We start from the raw sequence: 21573 nt of genomic DNA on the forward strand, positions 1-21573 counted from the left end.
GATCTCTTTTATAAAGAAATACCTGGTAAAAGCAGGCCTCTGGTTTTGAATGTCAGGCTATATTTCAGTGAAGGAGGGGGGAAGGGGGCTTTTAATGGCAGAATGCTTTCTCAACGTAATCTTTATCAGGCAACTGGAGAACTAATGCCAACACATTAGAGATAATTCCTCTAGCACTATGGATCATCCAAAGACAGTTTGTTTATTGTCTTGAAGGCTCCCATCCTATTATCCTGGGTTTTTATCTTGGTTTTTTTTCAGTTGGGCCTCCTTTAACATGATGTATTGAAAGATACAAGGGATATGCATAGTTTGTTTTTTTTTTTAAAAATCTTTATGGCAAACCATACAACGCATGCAAATGCATGCAACTGGAACCCAATAGCCCTTTCGGGAGGCGAACTTGTAAGACAAGAGAGATGCAAGAAGTATTGTTGGAACAGGAGAAGTGAAAGTACCGGGGGAAAAAAATTGTGCTCATCATTTTCTCTTCCCCATCAGTCCAGGTCTGCTAGAATTTCTTTTGGAGGGGAAGGAGCTGCACATGTTTGGAGTTAGGAAATTGTTCGGACCATCCTAAAAATTATGATGTAAACATTTTTTAAAAATCATGATTAAATCATGACATGCTTGTATTCTCACCCTTGACCCAATAATGTTGTACTGTACTGGTGGTTGCAACCTGTTTTGATAACTGACGACTAGCTGATCTGAATCAAGGAAGAGATTTTTATAAGGCAATTTCTATATACTTGCATCGCTTTTAATACATGAATCAGATTTATCTAGTCATGCTCAATGAATAAACCTTGAATAAGCAGGGGAGATTTAAAATGGGTAGATTTGTTTATGGATGTTTAATCAGAACTTTGTTAATGAAGGGACTGCAGTCCATGTAACATATATTGAATTTATTTATTTATTATCTATCTGAAATGACTTATAGAACATTTCATGTGACTGATAACTACTACTGAAGTAGTCACAAACCTAAATTTTGAGAAGTCTGAAGTTTGACAGTGATCCTTCATACAATCAGTTCTTCTGAATGCCTTCACCTCAGATTGTGCTCCTTGACCTCTTTAAACAACAGCAACTATTATTATTATTATTATTGTTGTTGTTGTTATTATTATTATTATTGTTATTATTATTATTATATTCCTTTCTAAAGTGTGGAATAAAATTAAACAAGAAACCCACAATAATTACAAATTGATCAAATAAAATTAACTCAGAACCCAGCAAACAAAATATTAACATTAAAATAAATAATGTAACAGTACAATTATAAACAATGCTGTAGAGCAAGACTTAATGTACAATAATTGAAAACAGCTGCTAACTTGGAATTGTCAACTAAATAAAAGTAGAGTGTAGAACATGATCCTATGCTATGCCAATAATCAAATAAAAAGATCTTTAATCCCTTTTTTAAAAAAAGGACCATCATATTTCCACAAAGATTAATGGAAAAAAGATATAATTCCCAATCATGGGGACAAATCCCTCAAGACCTGGACTTGGAGACTAATCCTGCAGCACAAAATTGAAAGAAGGTCCTGCTCACACGAATGTAAACAATAGGATTGTAGGGAGAAAGAAGGGGAGACAGATACCAGGGAATTTGTGACCAGGGGGCTCTGAACACAAGAGCCAACTGCTTAAATTGGATTCTGGCTTAAATAGGAAGTCAATGAAGTCCCCTTCATTATAAAAAGACATGCAAATAATGTGGAAAGTCCAGAGCAGACCTAAAAGCATTGTTGTATACCCAGATCAGGAAGTAGAAAGAAGAATTGAGGATAGCCGTCAGGAGACCATTGCAATAATCTAGGCATTATATAGCGAAGGCGTACATCAACCATGTTTTCTGTCTCCTCTGTTAGAGACTTCATGAACAATAGTTGCCAAATAAAAATTAGCAACCTTTGCGATAGAATCAGTAAACAGGTACAAACTCAACTGCTCAAGGTGATATAATGGGATATAATATATGGAAAATTCTCCACAGCTTATTGAATGTCATTCTTTTAAGTCAGGTATAAATTCAAAAGTGGGAGTAGAAGAAAATAAAGGGAATGATGGAAGATGGCTCAATGGAGGAAATCTATTGTGAAGAAGACTCTCTACACACTAGAGTAGATTTAATGGCTGCACAAGAATTACAGGGAAAGGGAGAATCTGCCTCAGCAGAAGAGTTAATTCCAGTAGATCAGGGGTGTTAAACTCGCAACGTCATGTTACGTGTCGCGATGTACTGTGACTTTTTTTCCATTGCTGGCAATGGGGTGGGCGCGGTTTTAGCAAGATGCATCGGGCCTGCAGGCCGACAGTTTGACACCCCTGCAGTAGATGGTATTATTTGGGTAGGGGTCTCCTGCCATAATTCCAAAATTTCTACTGCATGAATTGNATTTATCACATTGAATAACACAAAACCCACAATCACACAAACCCCATATCCTCTGAAAGGGGCTTCAGAGAATTAGGGAACTCTTCTAAGGAGTTTTTGTGAGCAGCAGATAGGTGAAAAACCAATACTTCTACAAGCAGAGGTGCTTGTTCCTCACAGAACATACAGATAGTCCTCGTCTTACAACAAATCATTTAGCTACTGTTCAAAGTTACAGAGGACAAAGTGACTTGCGACTGGTGTTTGCACTTACAACCATCGCAGCATCCCCATGGTAACATGATCAAAATTCTGATGCTTAGCAATTTGCATTATGATGGCTGCATTGTCCCCAAGGTCATGTGATCACCGTTTGTGACTTTCCCAACTGGTTTCTGACAAGCCAAGTCAATGGGGAGGGGGGAAGCCATTTGCTTAAGGGCTGCATGACTCACTTAAACAACTGAAGTGATTTGCTAAACAACTGTAGCAAAAAGATCATAAAATCAGGCATGGCTCACTTAACAACCACCTTACCTAACAACAGAAATTCTGGTCCCGATTATGGTCAAAGGTCAAGGACTACCTGTAATTGTTTTGCAACCAAAGCATGAAATGCCTACATTTTATCACTTGAAGAGAAGCTTCTTGTTGTTTTTGGTTACTACTAGAATAAGATTATTCTCTCTCTCTCTCTCTCTCTCTCTCTCTCTCTCTCTCTCTCTCTCTCTCTCTCTCTCTCACTCACTCACACACACACTTTTATAGTCCAAGATGAAGCTTAGTACAGGGTATTAAAAATATAGAAAGAGTAACAAAACAGGTAGTTTCAGCATAAACTCAAGGTTCATAATATGCCATTATACAAAGACATTTCAGTACATAGAATCCATAACTAGAACCTGTATTCTCAAGATAACCAATGAGTCTAAATTCAGAGATCCCTACACCCAGTTTTTAAAAATCAGTCTTGATTATATATACAGTATAGCTGTTTTCTTTCAGAATCTGAAGTAATGAATGGTTACACAAGACTGAAAAATGTAGTCTTGGCATATAAATAGTATAATTTTGCCAGCAAAAGGTTTTACAGTGCAGGTTGGACATAATCTTTCTTTCTCCCAAGAGCACTATAGTGTTTCTGGGCAAAGAGAAAGCAAATTCTATTAACTTTGTGAAAGAAACACTTGCAAATGATTTTAACACAGATAATATTTTCCTCTTTTGATTTATTTTTCCCCCTTATTTGTTAGTGCTTTTTTTCTTACTTATGCAAGATTTATGTGTAAACAATCAAAGCAACAATTTTCATATTAAAATGATGAGCCATTTTTCTACCCAAGCTTTACTGTAAGATAAAGATTATCCTGGATATATCAATGCAAAAGTAAAATAAAATAACTAAAATTATGAATAAATAAAATGTGATTGCTTTTATTATGTTATTTTTGCCTCAGCTTGTTTAAAATAATGGGAGATCATGTTATTTCAGGATATATACTTATTCAAGTCAGGATATATATTTTTAGACTATCCATAATGTAAATATATACATTGAAAATAAACCTGATGAAAAGATCGCATTTTTAAATTTTTTATCCTGAGTCTAAAGCTAAAGATAATGAAATGCCTTTATACATTTTACATTATGCCCTTTCTCAGAAATAAGCCCTGCTGAGTTTAGTGGAATTCACCGAATCATGTTATTTATTGGTCTTATTTTAATTAATTTATTAGACTATTAATGAGGCTTTCAGAGACTCCTTACCATTTTAAAATAATTCTTAAGCAAAGCACAATGAGCCTTTATTTTTTAAAAGAACCCACAACATAATCCTACAAAACAAAAATAATTCCAGAATTAAAAAGACTTCAATGAGTGGTTCGCCCTTCCCAGAATGAGCTCATTGTACAGGTTGGGTGATCATTACCTCTCTCTTGAAAGCAGGGGACTTCCAGTTACTTATCTGAATTAAATGGTATGTGGGTGATCTCACTCTCTGTGTGTTTACCTACTTTATGTAGGTTACATTCTTCTTCATGAAGCAGAGGTGTTTCAGGACCTATTTCTACAGGAATGTCCAAACAAATTCCATTATGCACCAAATCCCTGTAAAAGTGAAGGGGCCTCTATTTGAAGGGACACCTTTTCCAACATAAGCCTGCCCATGTAAAGTATGAAGTTTTGGTGACATGGCTGGTGATTTTTGGCATAGTTGCTTTGTTGATTCTGAATGTATCTTTTTCTTTTCTCTCAGAATAAAATCTGTGCAATTTTATTCTGTTTTTAATCAGCTTGTTAGAACCAATTGTTCAAACATTCCATTATTTTATTTATCAGATACACTGAATATATTTTTGAAGGGCAAAAATAAATTCTAGTCCAAATAAACATAAACACAGATTTTATTTATTTTACTTTTTCAAGAACTTACTCACTGCCCTTCAAAACAAGCTTTTTCCAGGGTGGCATACAAAATATTTCAAAACCAGTGTCTGAAAAATGTAAACTTAAGGCAGCTGTATAAATTGAATTCCCAAAGCAACTAAAATACATATATAAAAACAGTAAGTTAAACAAACAATTAAAGCAACCACTATAAAGCAAAAAAGAAAGCAGCAGTAATAAAATAAAAAGGGATCTGTACCAGCAAGATAGTTGTTATTAAATAGGCTGGGAAAACAAAAAGTGGGTGCCTGTTGCTAAAAGGGTAGTAATAAATCCTGAACATATTTGTCTTTGGAGGGGGCCAACAGAAAGAAGGCACATTCCTAGGCTGTCACCCAAAGTTGTTGGATGAAAAATAGACATCATGCATTGGAAGAAGTGTCCTTCAGGATCCTATAGTGTAATAACTAGCATCTTCTTGAATTGAAACAAATTTTGAGACTGTGAATTACATTGGTACAATAAAATCATAACATCCAATTTCAGGCATATTTTGATATTTCCATATTTGTAAACCGAAGGTGTAAGGATTTATGAATACATTTTCTTTAGGAACCCTGTTTACATATGTTGGTTCTTATCTTCTTCTTATACCAATCCATCCCAGCATGAGTCAAAATAGAATTACACTCATTAAATGGGATTTCACACCTTGTCCTACTTCTCTCAGATACACACAAGCACATTCCAATATTTCCAGAAGATATTTCAATCCCCTGGACCAGAGCAGTTTCATGCAACTTCCACATTTACACTGACAACTCTCCAGGGTAAAATATGCCCCTTGGCCTAGGCTCCTAAGTGTTAGTTTATTGTGGGACTACAATATAATATGTATGCTATACCAAGGGTCCCCAACCCCTGAGCCATGCCCACTACCGGGCCGCGGCCTATTCAGAACAGGGCTGCGTGAGAGCCAGGCCGGTGTGCACATGTGCGTGCAGCTCAACTCTCTCTCTCTCGCATGCACAGCTCAACTAGCGTGAATGGTGGGCTAGTGCAGATGCAGTTGAGCTGTGTGTGGATGCGTGTGTACTCCGGCTCACTGCTCACACGAGTTGAGCTGTACATGTGGCCTGATCTCCCTCTCCCTCCCCCAGCTGGCTGCTAAGCTGCAAAAGTTGGGGACCACTGTGCTATTCTATATTTTGTATTATATACTGTACTTTCTTTTACACAGACTGGGACCATTACCCATAAGAAAGATAAGGAAGTTCATTGTGTATTTTTGGACGTGTAAAATGCACTTCAGTCTTGAGAAAAAGTATGGGAACTTCAGTTCTTTCCTATCAGAGAGAGAAGTAACAGAATGAGGGCTATGTGACATCACATGCTAATTTGTGAATCTTCACTGCATATTTTAAGTAATTAAAAATCATGTCTATTTTGCACAGTTCACTGAATCATGACTTCCCTTATTTTATAAGGATGAGGTCCAATTGGTAAACAGTTCTCAATCCAACAAATGTTTAGAGCTGGACTTAGCTCAGCAAACAGAAAAGAGATGTTCGCTTCAAATGTACACCTTGGCAGTTTCAAATTCTAACATGGAAATCTTCAAACCACTACAAGGAGCTGTGTTGGTGGAGTGGTTAGAATGCAGTACTGCAGGTTAACTGCACACAGCCAGGAGTTCAATCCTGATGGACTTGAGGTGGACTCAGCCTTCCATCCTTCTGAGGTTGGTAAAATGAGGATCCAGATTGTTGGGGACAATATGCTGACTCTTTAAGCTGCTTAGAGAGTGCTGTAAAGCACTGTGAAGCAGTATAGGTAAGTGCTATTGCTATATAGTCTGAGAGGTCTCGAATTGTATGCTTACAAGTAGTTGTTGGAAATTCAGGCTTAGTATTGCTCCAGAGCAGACCCAACCCCTAGTGAGAACTGATGCATTTCAGCTTAATAATGCTTACAATTTTTGAGATACAGCTCACCACCTGAAGATAACCCAGGTTTGGAAGCAGCTTATTTATTTTCAGTACTCCAGTAATTGACTGTGTGGATCCTTGTACTGTACTCTAGGACTGAATCCTTGGTATTTTTAAAACCACTACACTGCCCTGATCAACTTTTGATGTATTGAGCTGTCTTTATGGATTTAGGTGACTCTGGTACTGATATTTGACACTGTCTCTGTTCCATTACTTGACTGCTTGCTTTATGTTTAAAAGAAAGGATTAAGCCTAATAAATCACATCTGCCTGATGTACATAGAAGAATTGTTGTAATTAATGCAAGAGTGGGAAATATGTGACTCTGCAGATGTAACTAAACTACAGTTCCTATTATTTCTAACCACTAGCTATGCTGGCTAAAAGTTGGTGGTCTGATGGCTAAAAGCTGATGATCAGCGATATTGATAAAAAAAACCCATTGTTATCCAGATTATGCTATATACTTAAAAAAAATGTTTTGGGTGACAATTACTAATCTATGTAAGGATATAATTCAATGTTCCTGAATAAATTGGTTTGAGAAAGCTTTCTTGGCACCCTATAACTTTACGACATCCATGGCGATCCCTGCTGTAGATCACAGCCATTTTGTTTAATGCAAAAATTTCAATACTATTAAGCACACTCAAAATTGATATCTTTACAAGAATTTGTAATATTTCAAAACGCAAATATTTTGAAATAAAGGAATCAAGGAACATGTAAAAAAAATCTACCTTGTGGCTACAATCTGTTCTCGGCAAGACTATTCTTTTCAGTAAGTGGGAGAACTTTGTTGAAATGTGGTTTTTAATAGCACAACAACAATTTCAGCAGTCACTAACCACTATTATAAATCAGAAAGAATTCACCTTATGAACATAATTACTTTGATATCAACTTTAAACTGTTTCACAATCTTGCTGCATATATTTATTTACAATCAACAATTTAATTCTTCAAGAATTCATGATGTTGAATCAAACACTGTTGTTTCACTCAAAAACACAAATTAAATGTAATACAGAGATTTATATCAAGTACATCTTTATATTAAATAATAATAAATGTGTAAATGAAGTATTTATATCAGAAAAATAGAAGAAAATCTCTGTAAGTCATCTTTATTTTGCTACAAAATCAGAAATTTGTTTCTGTAGGAGCAGAATGAGCTTAGAAGCTACCCAAATGATTTTGCAGCATCCCATTTAGAAAGATTATGAGAAAAGTTGTGTAGGCTGTCAAACCTTATTAAGTTAATGGAACTAGTAAATTGGCTTTTTTCCAGGACATGCAAAAAGAAAAGTGTTTTTAGCTAAGAGTGAAGGGGATCCAATTTCATCTTGGCTGTTTTCAAGGAGGTTACAAGCTATAAATAGTGACCGCTATGAATAGTTTTGCGAATTTCATACATGTACATTGACAGTGCCTCATGAGCTCCTTGTATAGAAAAGCAGAGACAGCACTTTTAATACATGGGATGTTCCTTAGCCCTCATGGATCCCTGCTAGTCATCAAAGGAGACGCATGCATGCAAGAATAGATCTCTATGTGGAATTTTTGAAAGAAACAGAAAGGAGGCAAATAAAAGAAAAGGAGTCAAAATTTGAACAACTAGTAATAAATGATAGGAGCTCTTTACCATTTTTAGCAGAGATATACCCCTTGTAGTTTGTTGCTTGGCAAATATCTTTGCCAAGTGGTGGCGCAGTGGTTAGAATAAGGAGCCTTGATGGCGCAGTGGTTAGAATGCAGTATTGCAGGCTAATTCTGCCAACTGCCAGCAGTTTGATCCTCACAGGTTCAAGGTTGATTCAGCCTTCCATCCTTCCGAGGTCAGTAAAATGAAGGTTGCTATGCTCCAGAAAATGTTCCAGTGGAAGAGAGCCAACAGTGCATGGAGCTATGCTCCAGAAAATGAATTTATATTTACTGTTGTAGTCCATGGTTCTAATAATGCTATATTACAAGGGGGTATATATGGCTAAGAGGGGCATGATGGCTCAGCAGTTAAGAATGCTGTACCTGTTAGCTGGAAAGTTGACAGCCTGGGTTTAAGTCCTGAGTGCTGCCCAATAGGGTGAACTTCTAATGACTTATCCCAGCTCCTGCCAATCTAGCAGTTTGAAAGCATGCAAATGTGAGTAGATAAATAGGTACCACTTCAGTGGGAAGGTTACCTTATAGTCCTGCTGGCCACATGACCACTGAAACATCTTTGGACAATGTTGACTCACTTGGCTAAGAAATGGAGCTGAACACTGCCTCCTAGAGTTAGAAACAACTGAACAGGGGAAATCTTTACCTTTTATGTATGGCTATTTTGGGAATGAAACTGTCACTACTTTTTTTATTTCAACTCTACCCTATTTCAGATACTAGAGATTTCAATTTACTGTTGATCAAAGACAAATTCAGAGAATTTACATATACAGTATACACACACACACACACACACACACACACACACCATTCCTTCTCCATTTCCATTCCCCATACATGTATGTGTCTGCATTTGCTTTGCAATTACTGGTGACTGATTTGTGAATTCTGCCAAAAAGGCAAACACCAGCTTCTCTGCTTATGAATGGAAGCTTTATCCCATTACTGGGCATTCAGCACAGAACCAGCCAGCTCCAATAACCAGTTCAATCAAATGTGAAAAAAGTATTGCATTTATGCACTAATATACAACTTTTGGAATAGATACCTGGAACAGCAAGTATATCAAACATGGACTACCAGCTCCATTTCATTTTGGCCAAAGAAACATTCTTAAGGGAGAAGCCTATCTCATATGTGAATAGATGCAGTCTGGAAAACAAATGGCTTTTGAAATTTTGCATGGGGAAAAGCAAAACAGAATGAGTGATTTAGATGCAGAAGAAGGAGGTTGCGAAGGCCTTCTGTTATACCAAAACACTGCTGCAATTTTAGGCACATATAACTGTGGAAAAGTCTCACTGAACGGACTGAGACTTTCTTCTGAATCAAATGCATAAGACTGTCCCCATGGTGAATGAATGGTGAGATAACCCTATTCAATACAATAATGAAGGATAAGATCACACATTTTTCTGTGTGAACTCTATCCCAAAACATACTATGTTCACATATCTGAATACAACTGAGTCTATGCAGAATGTCGCACTAATAGGAGCCATATTTTTGTATATAGAACTGTATCAAGCAAACTAGAACTGAAACCTTTTTCTATGAAGATATACAAGGAAGGAGGGAGGGAGGGAAGGAAGGAAGGAAGGAAGGAAGGAAGGAAGGAAGGAAGGAAGGAAGGAAGGAAGGAAGGAAGGAAGGAAAGAAGAGAAAGACAGACTATTCTATTTCGATTTTCCTTTATAATTTTAGAAACATGTAAAAAAATCAGCTTCATGCTGACTCCAACCATTTCCACTTGGCAAAAACATCCCTTCCCATTTTTCTTCCAAGGAAAACATTTTTTAAAAAAGTATTTTGCTTTACTTACTTTTTTGCAATGTCTTTGTATATGCATAAAAAGCTGCTGAATTGAAATGAATGATATACTTATAAAAAGGAATATTATATAAATATTTTAATTTTTTTTAAAAAAATTATGTGACATTAATCAGAAGGCAATCTGATATATTAACTGAAAGCATATGGTTATAGCATCCTTGCATGAAAACTAAGGAGTTCTAATTCTGATTTGGGATTTAGTAAGAGACCATTTGGGAATCCAGTGGAAACTGTTTCAGATCCAAGAATGAAAAGGGAGATATAAGTGTAACAAAAGGACAAATTCTCTGTCATGCTCTTTCTTTCACAGGCAAACAACAAAATAGAGCTCACATTTCTGAAATAGGCTGAAAACACTATTTCATTATAGTAAGTGTGTACTGGGAAGAGACCTTGTTTTCTTCTGTGTAGGGAGTAATGTTGTTATAGGTTAGAACACTCTCCTTATTGGACAATTGAATGAGGGGCTAATAAGGTTAGTATTACCATTGTTTGTAAAGGAATGAGGAAAGTAATCCAGCAGAGACTGGATAACATTTGACAGTGCTCTTACTAAATGATAACCTATTTGCAAAATTTTAAAGTAAAAAATAAAGGTCACCCTACAGATAGCTAAATAAGTTTTAGGAAATCTCTGCTTTTTACAAATTACGTAACTATTATGTCAGTGGAAACTACTTCCAAGTAATTATGCAGAGAATTTTAATTATACCCTAAAATATAATGAATTATATAAAAACATAACAGTGTATCCGTTTATACATGGTGATCATAATTTGTTGTAGTATGACTTGCTACATTGCTATGTTGTAGTATGACTTGCTACAGTTAAATATGACTTAACCTCTAGGTCAGGGGTAGGCAACCTTGGCTCTTTTATGACTCGTGGACTTCAACTCCCAGAATTCCTGAGCCAGCTTGGCTGGCTCAGGAATTCTGGGAGTTGAAGTCCACGAGTCATAAAAGAGCCAAGGTTGCCTACCCCTGCTCTAGATGAAAGGCTGGACAACTCTCTTCCAGAAATCCTGAACCCCTTAGTTGTTGATTACTGTAGATAGAATAAGGCTATGGAAATCAGCCGTTCTTTCATCTCCCTCTTGAGAGGCAGATCAATCCACATGAACTAAATAGAATAAAACTTTACTAAAAAGTGAGAGGAAAATATATATATATTTAACTTTAATCACATGAAAACATTCAGTGCTGGGGAGAAAAAAGTTTAGGTCTGTTTAAATGATAGAATCTTAAATAACTCTCCAATTTAAAAAAAATGGGCAAACCATAGATGAAACTGAACTAAAACCACTGTGGCCATTACTTTGTCCAATTGTATGAGAGCCATCATGTAATTTCAAAAAGCAAATCAGAAAATTACTTAATAGCAAAACACACTTTAAGGACATCTAAATTGTAAAATATTTGACTAGTTCCACGTAGATGAAAATTTACTCTTTCCCAGAGTTTTTTTTAAATACATATTTGGGACAAAATATTAGATTTGGCTTGTTCCCCAACATATTATCAATGGCTTTGCTGAGCAACATAAAAAATTAAAGTTTTTTCATAGGATATATTATGCGTTATCTAAAAGCTTCATAATATCATCGTCATCATCATCATCATCATCATCATCATCATCATCATCATCATCATCATCATCTTACCCATTGTCTATCCACTGCAGCATGAAGGCCTTTTCCGCATGTTTCCAACCAATATGATCCTGAGCTTTCTTTTGTCAATTATAATAAATATAAATGTGATACTTAACTTTTATGCACATGGATGGCATTAGTCTTTGCTATCTCAGAGTAAAGTCAGACACTATCAATGTAGCAAGAATTAACAGCTATAAAACGTTTGTTTGCTTTATTTCTTTTTAACATTTATGTTTTCTGAAGAAAATATGTTGTTTATAATAGCCAACATGACTTTTAATACAATGTCACATGGGGTGGACTGTAAGTTTATGTGAATCAATCTTGATTTTGAATTGAAGTTTTGATATATAAAGAGAGTTTGATTTAGTTTGATTTTGCAATTCAAGATTCGCAGGCATACCAATCCCATTTGAGCTGATTCGAGGTTTGATATTTGTTTCAAAGATTCTTCCACTGGGAAGCATTAAAACACCTGTTTCATATTTGACTGAATCAGATGAAAATGTTATTATTATGGTGCCAGAGACATCCACTTCCTATCACACAAATATCTTGTATTTGTTCATTGTCAGTGTATTCTGCTGAAGGCTCCAGGTGGCTAACTATGTCAACACATAAATAATGGCCCCAGCAAACTACAAATATAAACAAACACAGAACAAGAAAGATGAAAACAAAACGAAATAAAAAAAATTACAAATGGCACATGCCTACAAATCTACCTTCCAATTGCAACATAGATTTACACAAAATATCATTACCTGGTATAACCTCTAGAGCAACTCTTATGTCAGGACACATCCTAAGTTTTATAGTTTTGAATTCTGTTTTACCACAGCATATCAGCACTTAGTTAAGAGTCTTTGAATAACAATATTTGCTCACAGCCAGATGTGAACATTCTATGTTCACTTTGCAATTAATTTCTTGTACTAAAACTGCTTGTGGTGGGTGAGTGATGGGGGGGATCGGATGGAGGGTAAAAATAATTGCCTGATCAGGTAATCCTCAACCCAGGTAATGTTGCTGCTTTATTATCCCAATTCTTTTATATAATCCTTTAAAGTAACAGCAATTACATAATAATATCCCTTCGCTTTTTTATATCATAAAGTTAACCAACCAAAATCCATTTTTTCTTTGTCTAAATCAAATATATTATTTATAGAATCCTTTTAGCATTTTTAAAAAGTGGCTAAATGCCAATCTAATCAGATCAATATATCAGTTAGTATGAGACACATAACTCTTTTCTGACTCATTTCAGAAAGTTTGTTTTCTTATGGTATGAAAGAATAATATTTTTATTTAAGGAGTTTCCAGTCACACAGTACTTATGGGAAATAAATCTTTCACAAGGAATCAAAAAGCTTGATCTATCTTTGAAATGATTTCCTTAGAATAACTGGATATTTCATTCAGTGAGATATGAAATATTCCTTCTAATATGGATGATGTTTATGCATATTTACCTGGGAGGGCTTGACAGAGATAACGTCATGATTTGGTAGACTATATTGTGGTACGACAAATGATGTAAATGTACAGAGCACATCCCATAAGGTTTCAAAATGAACAGCTTTTCTATTTCTTGGTATCTCTGGTAAGGTGCCTCCATAGAAAAAGTCTTTGATATACAAGGTACAAATCAAATGTCACCATAAAATCACTTATAGCTTCAGTCCAGAGTACAAATAGTCCTCCACTTACAATCACAATTGAGTCCAAAATTCCCACTGCTAAGCAAGACAATTGAGTTTTGCCCCATTTTTTGACCTTTCTTGCCACAATTGTTCAGTGAATCACTGCAGCTGTTAATAATACACTTGTTAATCCGGTTTCCACTGACTTTGCTTGTCAGAGGGTGACAACACAATTTTCAAGGTTCTGTGAAAATTAGACAACACAATTTTCAAGGTTCTGTGAAAATTAGAAAATGACAAAAACAGCTAATAGTGACAGTATTTCAGTTTTTAAAAATGTATATGTAAAGACTTAAAATCTCCCCTTGTTTTCTTGCGTTTGCTTTCTCCTTAAAATTATTGCTTTTCATATCTCTCTGAAACAATGGATCCAGAATACCTCTTTGTTTATTACAAAGAGCTCATTGTTTTCAAAATTAACTCTTTTTTCTACCTGCTTCTTCTAAACAGGCAAAAAAAAAAGATCATTTCCTTAGTATTCAGTAGCATGAACAGAACAAAAAATGTAAATATAAACAAACGTTTATTAGACAAGGGAACATTCAATTTTGCTTTATTTTTAGTATTATTTGTTCTGTTTTATGGCATCCCGAGAATGAAAATAAATTACTTCATTCAGTATGCATTTGTGCACAGTTTGGAAATAAACATAGATGAGGGAAGAAAAACAAAAGAAAAATGTAAAATATTTTAAAGTAAACTTCATTGATAAATGTGCAACTATTGTCAGAAGAAACTGTACTTTTATAAGCAATATACTATATATAAAACACATTTCATAAAATAACACATAATGTAATGGATAAAAGGAAAGTAAGACTTAAACACTGCCTACATTTTCATTTTTTCCCTAAAATCTATCACCTGCCAAAAAGATACTAAAACAACATTTGCTCATCCTTATGCCTGATCAAGAAAGCTGTTTGCAATCTTCAGCAAGTGCCTTCAGACTGCTTTCTGCCAGGTTGCTAAAATGACTTATTATCAAACAATTCCATCTCATACCATCCTTCTCGTTACTTAGAATAGAATAGAATAGAATAGAATAGAATAGAATAGAATAGAATAGAGCTGGAAGGGACCTTGGAGGTCTTCTAGTCCAGCCCCCTGCTCAAGCAGGAAAACCTATACCAGTGGTAGCAAACCTATGGCACGAATGCCAGAGGCGGCACTTGGAGCCCTCTCTGTGGGCATACATGCCGTCGCCCCAGCCCCGCCTCCCCCACACCAGCCCCCCCTGGAGGAGAGTCGTCCTCAGGCACGGCCCGCCTGGAGCAGTGCAGCCAAGGACATGGCAGTGGGGACAAGACTCTACCCTTGCGCCCCGTCGCAAACAGATGCTGCTGCGGGGCACGGGTGGAGGTCATGGCCACCATGGCGCTACTGGGCCACCTGGGCGATCTGCAGTGGGCCGTGGAGGTGGTGGGTGGCCCTGCGGGTGGGTGGGGCTGGGGCAGGGGTGGAGCGGGGGTGGGGCGGTGTGGGGTGGGGCAGTTTTTGGGCACTCGCTGTCTAAAAGGTTCGCTATCACTGACCTATATCATCTCAGACTAGTAACTGTCTAGCCTCTTTTTAAAAATCTCCAGTGATGGAGTACCCACGAAAGATTTTGGAAGTGTATACATTAAAGATATCATTTACAGTCAGGCTAAAGTACTTAAGCACTCTAAGCCATTGCTTTTTGCTTTCCTGGCACTCTTGAAAATCATTCTCCCTACCCACCCCCATTTCCTTACTGCGTGGCGCTAATTCTGGCAACAGCTATTGTGCAGCCCTTTGCAGTTGCAACATGTACAGTCAACCATTTTTAAAAGAGTTGCTTTGAATTGTGTTCCTCACACTAAATTTAGGGAGAGGAGCATGCATGCTGCTTAAGAGATGGATTGGGACGTATCTAAAGCACCTTTACAACTTTGCACATTTTGTGCAGGAGCCAGCATTAGGCTTTACTGAATTTGACAATGCTGCTTTCTTACTCTGCCTTGACATTCTCTTGTACACGTATATGTATATACATTCCTTCTAGTTGTTGCTGTGAGAACTCCCCATCTGGTCTGCAAACTGTAGAATTTCCTTTCCCATCTATCTCAGAAATATAGTCCCATGACCCAAGAGGTCACCATCTGCTCAGTTACACTGGCACAATGCCTAGTATGCTCGAGGTAATGCCACCATCCTTTCCTCCAATTGTAAGCTCCCAATGAACCAGACATCTACCAAAGTGTTCACATACAATGAGGCAGCTCCTGGCGAGATTAGAGTTAAGACACCCACAGAAAACTCCCTTCATCTACAGTAGCCTAGGATGTGGGAATGACCAAAGACTCATGCAGCTTCTCTTAAACAAAGTCATTCTTGGAAACAAAGAGGTGTGTGTGATGTGCTAGCATCATGATAGCACAATATAAAACATACTCGCTTTCTTTCTCTCTCTCTCTCTCTCCCCCCTCTCTCTCTCTTCCTTTTTTCTCTCTCTCTCACATATACACTTGCTTGGGTCCAGCATGTGTGATTCCCCTGATACTTCTTTTAATGATCTTTATGCACAAATGAATACTGAATCTACTCTCATTCTTAGGATGCCCTAGAGCAGAACAAATAAAGCAAAAATGGAGTTTTCATTGAATGCTATTAGTACCATTTACAAACAAAGTTCTGGTATTACGTTTCTGAGCTATCAATGGCAAAATCAAGGCAGAAAGGTATGCCCCCTTTTATTTGGCATCTCTCTAATATATTCAAGATAACCATTACTAATGTACTGTATTTCAAATACATTAAAAACATAGTAAAAAAGAATTATGAAGAATATATTTTTATACTTTGACAATTATTTAATAAAAATCCAATATAAATTTACCAAGCAACAAATAGTTTAAACCTTCAGTTCACAGAGGACTCCTAAATAATTAAGTCAGGTTTTGAGCTTTTTATGCAGTTGTGTAAAGGGAATGCATTGGTAAAATTCGGTAAGATTCAGCTTGTTCTATTTGAAGGCTTATAGTTATACCTATGCATGTATTGCCTTTTCACCAAAAATATTAGTAATTCTAGCTAATATTTCTAAAGACTTTTTAAAGCCTTACTAAGATTTATTATTAAAAATCTGGCTCCTAAGCAAGTAGCACCAGTATGGCCAAACCAATAAGTGGTCTTTTATGCCATCTAGATTACTTAATACAACTATTTTATTGAGCTCAGTGGAACTGATATCCTCAGATAGGGATAAACATGAAGGACTAAAATAAAAACAATAAGAAGCAATAATAATATAAACAATAATTTAAATTTGTGTGTCTTTCAATCTTTGAGACTTACAGTGGGTTATAATAATATAAATACAATAAATACAATAAAGTGTTTGTCGTAAAAACATTACCCACAACCTCAAATAACATAATACAAAATTTAAAGAAATGAAACACCAAAACGACAGTTATAGAATACAACAAATAAACAGTTTTATTTAGGCCAAACACTCACTGAATGCCCTCTGGAAAAGTTCAATCTTTACTAACTTCTGAAGGGTGTCAAGAAATATGGGATCCTATAGTTCTATTTTTTCACTGCCCTCCCAAATGCTGTATTAAAAGACGGATGCAATTTTCCATATTTTTCTACATCTATGAACCTGGGGCAGGCAGTAGTCTGTCTGATCCTGCATAGTCTATATAAGTATAGAACTGTAACTTGAATTTTCCAGTTCATGTTTATACTGATAGCATGAGTGTATGAACTGTTAGGTATAATTTTTGTTTTACACTGACTGCATTCATACATAATGTTAAGGGAAGAGGTGGAATATGGATCCCAGATTTCTAATGAATAGTTGTAATGGTTTATGTTAAGGAATTTTTAGATTTTTGGAAGGGGAAAATATTTGCTTTCCTTTTTTCTCTATGGTGTTTCTTTACTTGTAAGAAAATTACATAACGGAAAATGTCACTTTAGATAACAATGCTAGAAAAAGATGGGTTAATGGTTGGAGCCTTATGATGAACAATGAACAGTTTATAGCTTTCTGCTTGTTTTCTTCAAATTTGGCAGTACAATTATAAAAAGAGCAACACAGAGATGTGACTCGGGGGGGGTGGGGGTAGGGGCAAAAAGACAGAAGCAATGACCAGTCTTCCAAATTGCTTTAAAATGTTCCTGATCCTGAGAAAACAGCATACCAAAGAACAATCAACAATATAATAGTTTTATACTATATTAGTTAAAAAAAACATTAATGCTGGAGACTTTTGATATAACTGTTCATTGCAGTGCTGTTTTTTTGAAAATGATACCCCTTTTTCCTACCTGTTCTCTGTAATTTGGACCTCTTTTTACATGACAGTCTCTGAAGAAAAGTGTTTCAACAAGCATATTATTTTGGGTTTCTATGGTGTTCTAATCCTCAGAACAACACCAAAACAACAACAACAACCAGTCCATACTTCAGAGGAGCTGCACTGCAATTCAAACATCTTGTGAATCTTTCCAAATCTCCTCAGTTCAGTTTGGGATTTGGTCAAATTCAATACATATTCCTAATGATGACGAATGAACTACTATGCCCATGGCACAAAAGATTCCCTAAACATGTGTAGTATTTTTCTTCCTTGCTTGCTCCTACAGCAGACTAACAAAATATTTTCACTTGTAATCTGTATCATCTTTCTTTCCACTGACAGAAAGCAGCCATTTAGCAAAGCTTCATTGTCCCCTACTAAGAATAAAGTATAATTCATCATGCCTATTTAAAGAAGGATTAGAGACTGAAAATACACAGCAGCCGGTATGAGGAAAATCAAGAAAAGACATGTAATACAGAATAAATATTAAAACAGGGGTTCCCAACCCCCGGTCCATGGACCAGTACCGGGCCGCGGCATGCCAGCAACCAGGCCATACACACAAGCAAAGGCCCATCTGCGGGATACAGGCAGCACACAAAACCATGCCTCCTCTGGTCCACAGAAAAACCTCTCTCCACATAACTGGTCCCTCGTGCCCAAAAGGTTGTATTAAAAGATCCTTGCTACAATAATAGATCACATGACCAATTTAAACGCTTCCTCAATTTTACTGAAAAAGTCAACCTTCTGTCATTCCATCTGACAGAGAAATAGTTGCACAATTTTCAACCCTGAGCTACAAATATTCTCTTCTATTGGTATATTTTCTTTTGTTAACATCTTTGCTTTTCCTGAACATGGCTTGTTACATTGAAGGGAGGTTGAATAATAAATTTGGGAGTTTTGTATCATCTCTCTTTGTTGGTCTTTAATGTCATCAGCTCATTTTCTGTGACAAACCTATCTAATTTTCTGTGCAGAGGTTCAGCCAGGGTGCAAGAAAGACAGGAAATTAGAATCACACTGAATGCTATAAAGCAGGGGCATGCTGGCTGAGGAATTCTGGGAGTTGAAGTCCACAAGTCATAAAAGGGCAAAGTTTGAAGACCCCTGCTATAAAGCATGGTTGGGGCTGGGGAATTCTGAGAGTTGATGTCCACAAGTCTTAAAGTTGCGGAAGTTGGGCACTCCTGCTATAAAGGTTATCTGTGGGACCATCTTTCCCTAAAGACATCTACACATATTACCAGCCCATATAAGGTGAGCATGCTTCTAGTCCCTTCTCTTAAGCATTGCCATCTTATGGGATCTAGCATGTGTTCCTTCTGCATGGCAGCCCCTACCCTATGGAATGCCCTTCTCCCTGATATTTGGCAGGCCTTTACTCTTCTAGCTTTCCCAGATCTGGCTTTTCTATCAAGTGCCAGGATAGAGTGGAGGACGTTGGAAATTTAACCTCGGGATTAGGTTTTTGTTGTTTATGCTTGTAATGGATTTGTGTTATGTTGTTTTTACTGATGTTGCTTTAATTGTTGACTGGGAGCTGCCCAGAGTTTGACATAAGATGGGCAGCTGTATAAATGTTTCATATAAATAAAATAAAAAATCAAACTCCCCAAATTCACACTTTTAGCCTGAGGTGAAACTGTTGGAAAATTAATGTGGACAATTTCCCACTGAGCTTATTCTGAACACCCTTTCAGACAGTCCCTATATCCAAATCACAACAGGCATACACACCCTACTCAGTTTAGCTTGCAAAAAAATATAGCTTGATGTTTATTTATTAAATTTCAGGAAACATTATAAAAAATGAAATAGCAACACCCAGTGCTTTTTTTGTAAAAAAAAAAAAAAAAAAAGGTGCCGGAACTCACACATGTCATATAACCCGCCTTGCCTACCCTACAAGGCTCCATCCAAAAAAAGGTGCCGGAACTCCGTTCTGGGCGTTCTATGACAAAAAAAGCCCTGGCAACACCAAATAAAAAGCAGGCAAGGACAGAGAAACATAAACAGGCAACAATTTAAGAATTATATTTTTATATCTATCACAAGGCATGAAACATGTCAGAGAAACAATATTGTGGGTAATTAACGTGGATTGTCCCAATGGGAGTGATTATTTGATTATTCCAGCTTTAAACTAGCTTTTTGTTTTTGTACAGAACAGCAGCAGACTAGAATTGGAAAAGAGGACATTAGGTGATCTTTCTCTAGTCTGCACTATTAAACAAACAAGTTTGGTAGATTGGGATAATGTATACACAGTAACAAGAGTCAATATATATTTGTTTCCAAAGGAGGCAGAGGAGGAGAGGTCCCGGGGCTTATGGAACGAAGGAACTGGATGGGGCTGTCGGCAGGCCCAGGGGATGGGAGAGAGGCTTTTGGAGGAGTTGGTGGCGGCGTCATTCTCCAGGGGCAAAAAGGAGTGAGGCCTCTAAAAGGTGGAAGAGACAAGAGCAGAAAAAGAAAAGGAGGCGAGGTTGTCGTGCAGGAATACAAGCTAATTTGAGGGCTAATCCACACAGAGCTCCATTTCCATCTGTCCTGTTTGCCATCGTTCGCTCCCTAGAGACTAAAATGGACGATCTGAGAGTTGAGCTGGCCATGAACAAGGAGTGTATATCGGAGGTGGTGACCTTTGAGAACTATATGCAACGAAATTTCATTTTGATGTATGCCGATTGGTGTACTTTCAAAGTGACAATAAAGTTGTTGTTGTTGTTGTTGTTGTTGTTATTATTATTATTATTATTATTATTATTATTATTATTATTATTATTATTATTATTATTATTATTATTATTATTAGAACAAGGAACAAATCTTCTGAACATCTCAGGACTGTTGGAAATCAAGCCATTCCCACAGACATAAATATTGACTATTTTGTTTGAATTCCCAAGCTCTTAATTAGCTGGCTGTGCTGAACAATCAAACTTTATTTCGCAATATTCCAAATTATATGAAAACACATGCTACAATTCCCTGTGTTTTATCCTAACCCTTTAAAAGTTCCTTAGAAAACAGAACATTTTCTGAAACTATACTTTTCCTTGCAGTTAGACAAAGCATTAAAAACTGAAGAAAATTTGTGAATCACTCTAACTTTGCAGCTTAATTTATTACAAAGCAGTGATAAAGCCTGCTGGGAGTCAGCAGTATTTATGGAATTGCAAAGCTGAGCAATTAATGCTAAGCTAGTTTCACCTCCCAGAAGACCATTAGAGACAACACCAGCAGTCTTCTCTTTGACCTAACAAAATTTATGGCCTCCCAGGTTGGGTCTCTGATGGAGCCAAAGATAAAAATCAACAAAACACCTGGCAATATGAGTAACTTTGTGTAAGAAAGTATGCCCACTGGCTATTTTTTTAAAAGAGGTTACAGAACATTTTTTTTTATTCTTCTCCACCACAAGATCTTCAATATGCCTGGTTTTAAACAAACAACTATTTTGGTTAGGCAAGTTATATATTTAGATGATTCTGTACTGAAAAGTAAGTTTCTTTCCAAACTTTCAGAAAATGCCCAGCCCGTCTTTTATATGTACACACAAACATTCACATGGGTGGTCTCTGGTATATGCT

Source organism: Protobothrops mucrosquamatus, unplaced genomic scaffold (assembly GCF_001527695.2).
Source record: "Protobothrops mucrosquamatus isolate PMUCROS unplaced genomic scaffold, P.Mucros_1.0 scaffold2877, whole genome shotgun sequence".
Lineage (NCBI taxonomy): Eukaryota > Metazoa > Chordata > Lepidosauria > Squamata > Viperidae > Protobothrops > Protobothrops mucrosquamatus.